Consider the following 7,109-nt stretch of genomic DNA (forward strand, 5'->3'; position numbering starts at 1 on the left):
TTATTTGTTATCTCAACTTGGCCATTGGCTTGTGGGTGAGCAACTGAGGTAAATGTTTGTTTGATGTTTAATTGCTCACACCAACTTCTGAATGGATTATCTGCAAACTGCTTACCATTATCGCTTACAATTTCGTTTGGTAAACTGTTAGCCCCAATTCTTGCTAAGGTCAATCGGTTTAGTAAGTGTTAGTGGGTTTAGTTGTTAAGAATAAGTATTATGGTGATAAGGTTGAGAGAGATACTTGCAAAGTGGTGAAAATGTGTTATAACTCAACTAGATACAAAAGAGAGTGGGAGGTTGCTTTTATACTAGCAACCTCCAAGTGGTAACTTGACATGGTAAGTTACATTTACCATGGTAAACTAGCTAAAATACATTAATAAGTAAGCTAACTATTACATTAACACTAACTAAAACCGCATGCCACATATAATAGATAATATTCATTGTCAACATTCTCCCCCTTGGCATGGGGTTTTCAAAACATTGTTGGTTGTCAACAGACTTCTTCTTGATTATCAACCATCAGTCCTTGGCGTGGAGTTTTCAAAAGATGTAACCCTCCCTTGATCATTTTCTTTCAGTTTCTTGTGCAGCCTTCTTCTGGGCATTGATTTCGGTTTGAAGCAATGAAGCTTTTGATGCTATCAGCTTTGAACATGAACTTTTACACATAGCATGAGTTGATCTATGAGAGTTATGGTTGATTTGTTCTGTCTTCTTCTTTAGTTTGGGCGGGAATTTAGGTCTTGATCTTTGACTTACGACCATCTTTATGAAATGCTGAGAAGGTCTTGAAAGTAGCTTGATATGATATTGTGTAAACCTCTTTTGCTCCCCCTCAAATATTGAGTCGTCTTATTCATGATCGTGATTGGTTTGTTTTTGACTCGAGTTTCATTTTCTCCACATGATGAATATGGTGTACCGTGTTCAACACGTGTAGCATGAATATGGCATCCCGTGTTCATCATAAAACAACAGAGAGAGCATATGTGATTATCATTAGAGAGGGAACGTGTACCTGCTAAGAAGAAAAAATGAGGTTAAGGTAAAAGTTTGATCCTCGGGGAAAGCAGGATCTTCAGAAACCGTTTTTGGTTTTGTAAAAATCAAGCTAGTTGTTTTACTAGACAGGTTTAAATCAGGCATGCTAGTTATTACACTAGATAAGTTTTCTGAAACCAAAACTGTATCCGGATTTGGGGACCTCACCGGTATTGGTAGGTCCAAGTTTAACCTCGGTGGATGTTGAGGATGATTGGTTACTGAAGTTTCAGTCGGCGATAGCAAGCTATCCACCTCCATGATTAAAGTATCATGGGAATTTTGTGCGACTATGCCGCTCTTGGTTATACCAAGTCTTCCAACTATACCTAACACCGCATTGGTGTCGGTAGAAATCAATTTAATGTAGGAAGATGTTACATCGCGTCCTAAAGTCATTGATATGTCATGAGGTGACAAATCTCTTTCAGATGTTGCACTCTCTAAGGAGTGTATGTGGTCAGGCTTAAATGCTGACTGGTCGTTAAGGAGATCATCCTTCCAGAGGTCTGATAAATCTACCAAGGTAAGCCTAGGCATTGTCATATTGCCTCTCCGTTGAACTAGAAAGATCTCCCTCAACAAGATAAGTCTGACCTCTGGACCCTATTTGAGGTCCCACCTTTTAAAATAATTGTTGATAGAGGATTTCTGGCCGATACGCAGGGTTCCTATTCATGGTTTTTCGAAACCCCTTCGGCAATTCGAGACTCCAAACACTTAATTTGCATCAAGTTGTTGGGTCATTCCACAGTTGAGGCAGTCATCTAGACACATCCTCCTGAGGCAGTCACTGGGACACATCCTCTGTTATTTGATGACTATTTTGTTTGATGCAGTCATCTAGACATATCCTCTTGAGGCAGTCACTAGGACACATCCTCCGTCATTACTGACATTTGAATCTTTAAACTCCCCCTTTATGGTTGCACGTTTTAGCTTTGGTTTATTGGGAGAGTTATGTGTGTAAATATGGGTTTTACACTGTTATTTGTGCAAAAGTCGTTTTGATATTTAACACCACTTTGAAGTGTGTTTGGCACCGCTTTGAGATGCGGGTTCTACACAGAATTATGTAGAAGCCATTTTGGATGGAACTCATGTTGGTTTTAATCCTTTTAACCTCCCCTCAATATATGACGTGTCATGTTTTGATAAAACCTTTATTTTCTTGGTCTTTTTCTCCCCCTCAAAATATGATTTATTTGGAATTAAAACATATTTTGACAATTTGCTACACATAAAATATAGGTTTTGGAACCTTTATTTTCTTGGTCTTTTTCTCCCCCTCAAAATATGATTTATTTGGAATTAAAACATATTTTGACAATTAATATAGGTTTTGGTGAAAAAGGTATTAAGGAAGTTGAGACGCGGGCCATATAAGATTTTGGTGAAAACCTTCTTTGCGTGTTCATTTAAGGTTTTGGATAAAACCTTCTTTGACGTGTTGGTTCCATACAGATCTATATGGGAACCATACAGATCTATATAGGAACCATCATTCCCCCTTCTCCCCCTAAAAAAATTTTGACGTTTCAGATTTTGATAACCGTCATTTCATTGCGGGTCTCATTGCTCCCTCTAGGAACATGCATTGCTCCCCCTAGGCACATACATTACTCCCCCTAAACACATGCAGTTGCCAAGTTATCCAGGAGAAGAAACTCAGATGAGTCTTTTTCAATGGATGGTGATTCGCCTACAACTACTGAGGTAGATGTGCCAAAGGTTATGGATTCGGGCGAAATTAGTTTTAGAGAAACCGTGAGATTGGGAAAGGTTGGACGAAAGAAAGGTTCAAACAACATATCAGGTCATCTGAGGTTGCGAGTGGGACATGCCTGAGTGGATAGTCAGCTGTCAGCGGGTTAAGTTCGGGTCTTGAACCGATGTGTCCAAGAACCATCATGAAGTCAAATCATTTTTTGAAAGTCAGATTTGAATACCATTTATAAGCATTGTCGATCTGACTTATGGACGTTGAAATCCACTTGGGTTTGATACACGACGTATCCTTAGAAAGTTGATTTTGTAGAATCAAGGATGATTGAAAATCTTTTGACATAGCTAGAGAAATGGATCTCAACTTAAGTTTAAGTAACTCAGACGAATAGTACTTAATTAGTTTTGAAGAAGAAGTGGATCTTGGTGTTGAAAATGGTTTGGTTGTCCACTTCTTATTTGACACTTGATTAACAAGATTATTCTCTGAGTGTTTAGAAACAACGTCAATTTTGGTGCGCGGGGTATTTTTCGTACCTATAGATGGCTTCATGGGTTTATGTGAAAGCCAATCATATTGATCACGAAGGCCCGTAATCTCCCCATTTTTCCCATAAGTTGTTTTCAGAAACGGGCGATTAAACTTGGTCTGGTAACCGGAGTAAGTCCTTTTGCTTGGGAACTTGGATTCTACGGGTAGGGAAACATTAAATTCCTTTGGTTTGGGTTGGGTAACTTTGGGTTCATTTGGTTTCGAGGATGTTTTTCTCGGATTCACCGTTGACTTTGGAGAACCTCGTTCTTTTGGTTTGGGGTTAGAGAACCTTTTGGGTGGAGTATCCAGGTGAACTTTTGGTTTCATGGGGATTTTCCTCGGTGTCTGTGTAGACTTAGGAGGACCATTGTCTTTTGATTTTGGAGCCTCCAAGGTCTTTGGTGTTTTACGTATAGCAGTCTTCGAGTACATTGAGGATTGGTACACTATGGGTTTGGGATTGGTCTTTGCAAAAGTCACCTGCTTTTCCTTAGCTTTGGGTGTAGACGTTGAAGCATTGGACAACTCAGACTTAGTACCTTGGGAACCAACTAACACATTTGATTTTGGAGTATCAGTAGTGGTTAATAAGGTCTCAGTACCAGGATAAATCTTGAAAGATCCAGGTTTTAAATATATGGTCTTGGTCACGAAGTCCATACTTTCTAGTGAATCACATTGGTCATTCAAGGTCACATTCTCTTCCTTAAGTAGATTCACATGAGCTTTTAACTCCTGAATTTCTAAGACAAGGTCATCAATAGAAACTACAACAGAGTCTTTAAAATCATAGGTGGGTTCTACTTTGGGAACTACGGGCATTTTCTCAATTGTTGCTAGAGTTTTCTTGTAGGTCTCAAATTTAACCTGGAGATCTATGTTTTCTCATTCTAGCTTGTCAACAAATTGAGTAAGGTCAGTCTCAACATCCTGAGGTCCCAAAGAGATAGGTTCTTTCTCAGGTTGTGGTTCTACCTTAACTTCTGGAATCTTGGGTTGAGATTCTAAGAAGTGATCTAGAGATTTGGACCTATATGATTCTAACCTACGTTCAACAATGTCAAACTTGGTCAAAAGAGAATCACTAAAGTCTTTAAGTTCTTGTGCTAGGCCTTCACAATTGGTGGATTCATTCACGGATCTTGGGTTTGAGTCCCGTGATTCAGTGTTCTTTGAAATAAATTCACAAAAATTAACAACTTGATTTGCAATTTGATTTTCCAGTTTATGAGTATTGGAGATCAGTTTGTTATTTTGGGATTCAATGACAGAGATTTGGTGTTGTAAAGCCTTGATGATCATTTGAAATTTGAGTTCGTTGTCAAAATATTTAATTTTGTTTTGATCAAGTTCGTCCTCCAGACTGATGATGTATCTTTCTAAAATCAAGGTTGGTGAATAGATTATACGCTTTTTAGGACTATTTTGAGCATTCAAACTTTTAAAATCATTGAATAAATTGAGAGGGGTGTTATAATATGAACCATCTTTTCTCATGTAAGTTGCATTTAATTTGTCATAAATTAACGACACCTCACGTTTCATTTTTGTTGATCGATTGGCTATTCTCTCCTCAATCTCACTTTCATTGGCAAAAGTGAGTCTCTCTGGCAAACCTATCTTAATGTATCTACCATCATATAAACTAGGTTCGGCTTTGGAGATCTTGGACTGTATTTGAGGATTTTCAAACCCTAACCCTTGGTGTTTTTGGTAGGAGTTTTTGGGTCGATTCATGAACAGCGCTTGTTTAGAAATGTGACCATCTAAGACTACTTTTGCTTGGTCAGTTTTGTAAAGTTTCTCTACCAATAAACTTAGTTGGGTTTTTAAGTTTAAGTTTTCTGTAACTAACTTAGAGCATTCAGAAGTCTTCTCGGCCAGGTAATTCAAAGGATTTCTAGTTTTCTGTTCTACAGTCTCTAGGAAAAGTATCTTAGAATCATTAAGCTTCTTAAGTTCTTTTTCAACGTTGTTAACTTTTTTCGTGAGAACTGCATTCATCAGTTTAAAATCTATCCTTTCTATCCGTAGGGGTTTCACACTACTTTCTAGCTCTCTTAATTCAGTTACTTTGTCAGCTAGATCTTGTTTTAGTTTCAAATAAGTATGATTCGACACTTTCATTTCCAATTCAGATTTCAACCTAGAGTTTTCATTTTTCAGTTCGGTAATTTGACTAGCAAATTATCTAAGGTCTCTATTCATCTTGGCAAAGTTGTCTACATACATATCAGGTAGTATAGGAAACACACAATCGTCATTAAAAGGCACAGATTCAAGTTTAATGGGAAGTTTCATTTGGACATGGGGTATGACAAACAGAGCTATATGCAATTGTATCATTTTGATCAAGAGGTGTTTCAGGACAAGTTTGCAATACATCAATATAAACACACAATTTTTATGCACAGAATTGTAATATTCATGAGTAATATCAGTGTATAATTGTACCTCTTCCTCGACATTAGAGGACACGCGATCATCACGATTTGCTATGTTAACAGAACGGGTGTTCAACAAGGGGGTCAGGACAGACAAGGTTTATGAGCAAACCATGAAACAACAAATAAACTTAAGAAATATCACTTTTCTCCCCCTCAAAATATGATTCACGTGAATCATATTTTGAAAATAAGTATAGTGATTTTTCGAAGAGGCTTGAAGATCAATGAAGTTGTTGGTACGTTTATTGCTAATGTGGCGGGATATAAAAAGTTCCCTGGTAACAATGATGAAGGGGTAATCGTTATAATAAGGCTTATTCAAATGAACAATTGAAGTTGATTTGCTGGAGCTGTGACAAACTGTCTATTTTGAAAAGAGATTGAAAAGTTATTTTTGGTAATAAATGCCAAAAGATCTGGCACAGATACGTGTTAAGCTATGACTTTGGTTTCGAGAGTTTTTCAGGTGCATGACTGTGGGTAACATGTGGTTGGATCATCATCTCGATTGTTTATTATTTGAAGTGTCTTCAGGAATTTTGAGGGGTTTGAACACAGATTGTAATTGTTAATATACATATGATGTTCTAGGATTTTGAATGATACAAATATTTTTCTGGGTTCTATGAATAGAAATGATGTTCTAGCACAGTTTTGAAGTTAAAGTATAGCTTTGAAAGATGTAGGAATCTAAAAGTGATGATACCGGTTATATCTTGAATTGAATTCTGAGATCAGAATATGTAATTGGATTTGAATAGGTATGGTTGTTTTGATTTCTATAAAATAATGTATATTGTTGTAAAAGTAGGGAGTATAGTGGATGATTTGTTGAATCAGAATCTAAGAATGTAACATATTAATTGTGAATTTATATATCTTTCGGTTATTACCTACCCGTTAAAAGTTTCACAAGTAATCTTTTGTACGAGTGAATTTTATTACAATTTTTATGAAAATATTAATATGTATATTTTCTTCAAATGTAATACAGATTTAATGAGTTAATATCATGTTAAGCTCATTTGATTTTCAGCTGGAACTAGAAATGAATAATCTCTAAAACTTTAGAAATTTCGTATTCTTCGTGGATTATCACTTCGACGTAAATGAAATTATGAATCAATACTTCATTATTCATTTTTATTGATATTTACTCGGTGAATGATGTTGGTGTTCGTGAGATTCTTGTGAATTTCGCAAGGTACGAATGATGTTTCTAGAAAGTTTCGAGTACATTGAAGATGAAAGTGTAAAATCAAACATGTAATTGATTAATACACTTGATTTATTATGAATTGGAATTCATTGAGTTTGGAATAGAGATTGTAGTTAACAATGGTTAAGTCGTT

This window comes from Rutidosis leptorrhynchoides, chromosome 5 (assembly GCF_046630445.1).
Source record: "Rutidosis leptorrhynchoides isolate AG116_Rl617_1_P2 chromosome 5, CSIRO_AGI_Rlap_v1, whole genome shotgun sequence".
Lineage (NCBI taxonomy): Eukaryota > Viridiplantae > Streptophyta > Magnoliopsida > Asterales > Asteraceae > Rutidosis > Rutidosis leptorrhynchoides.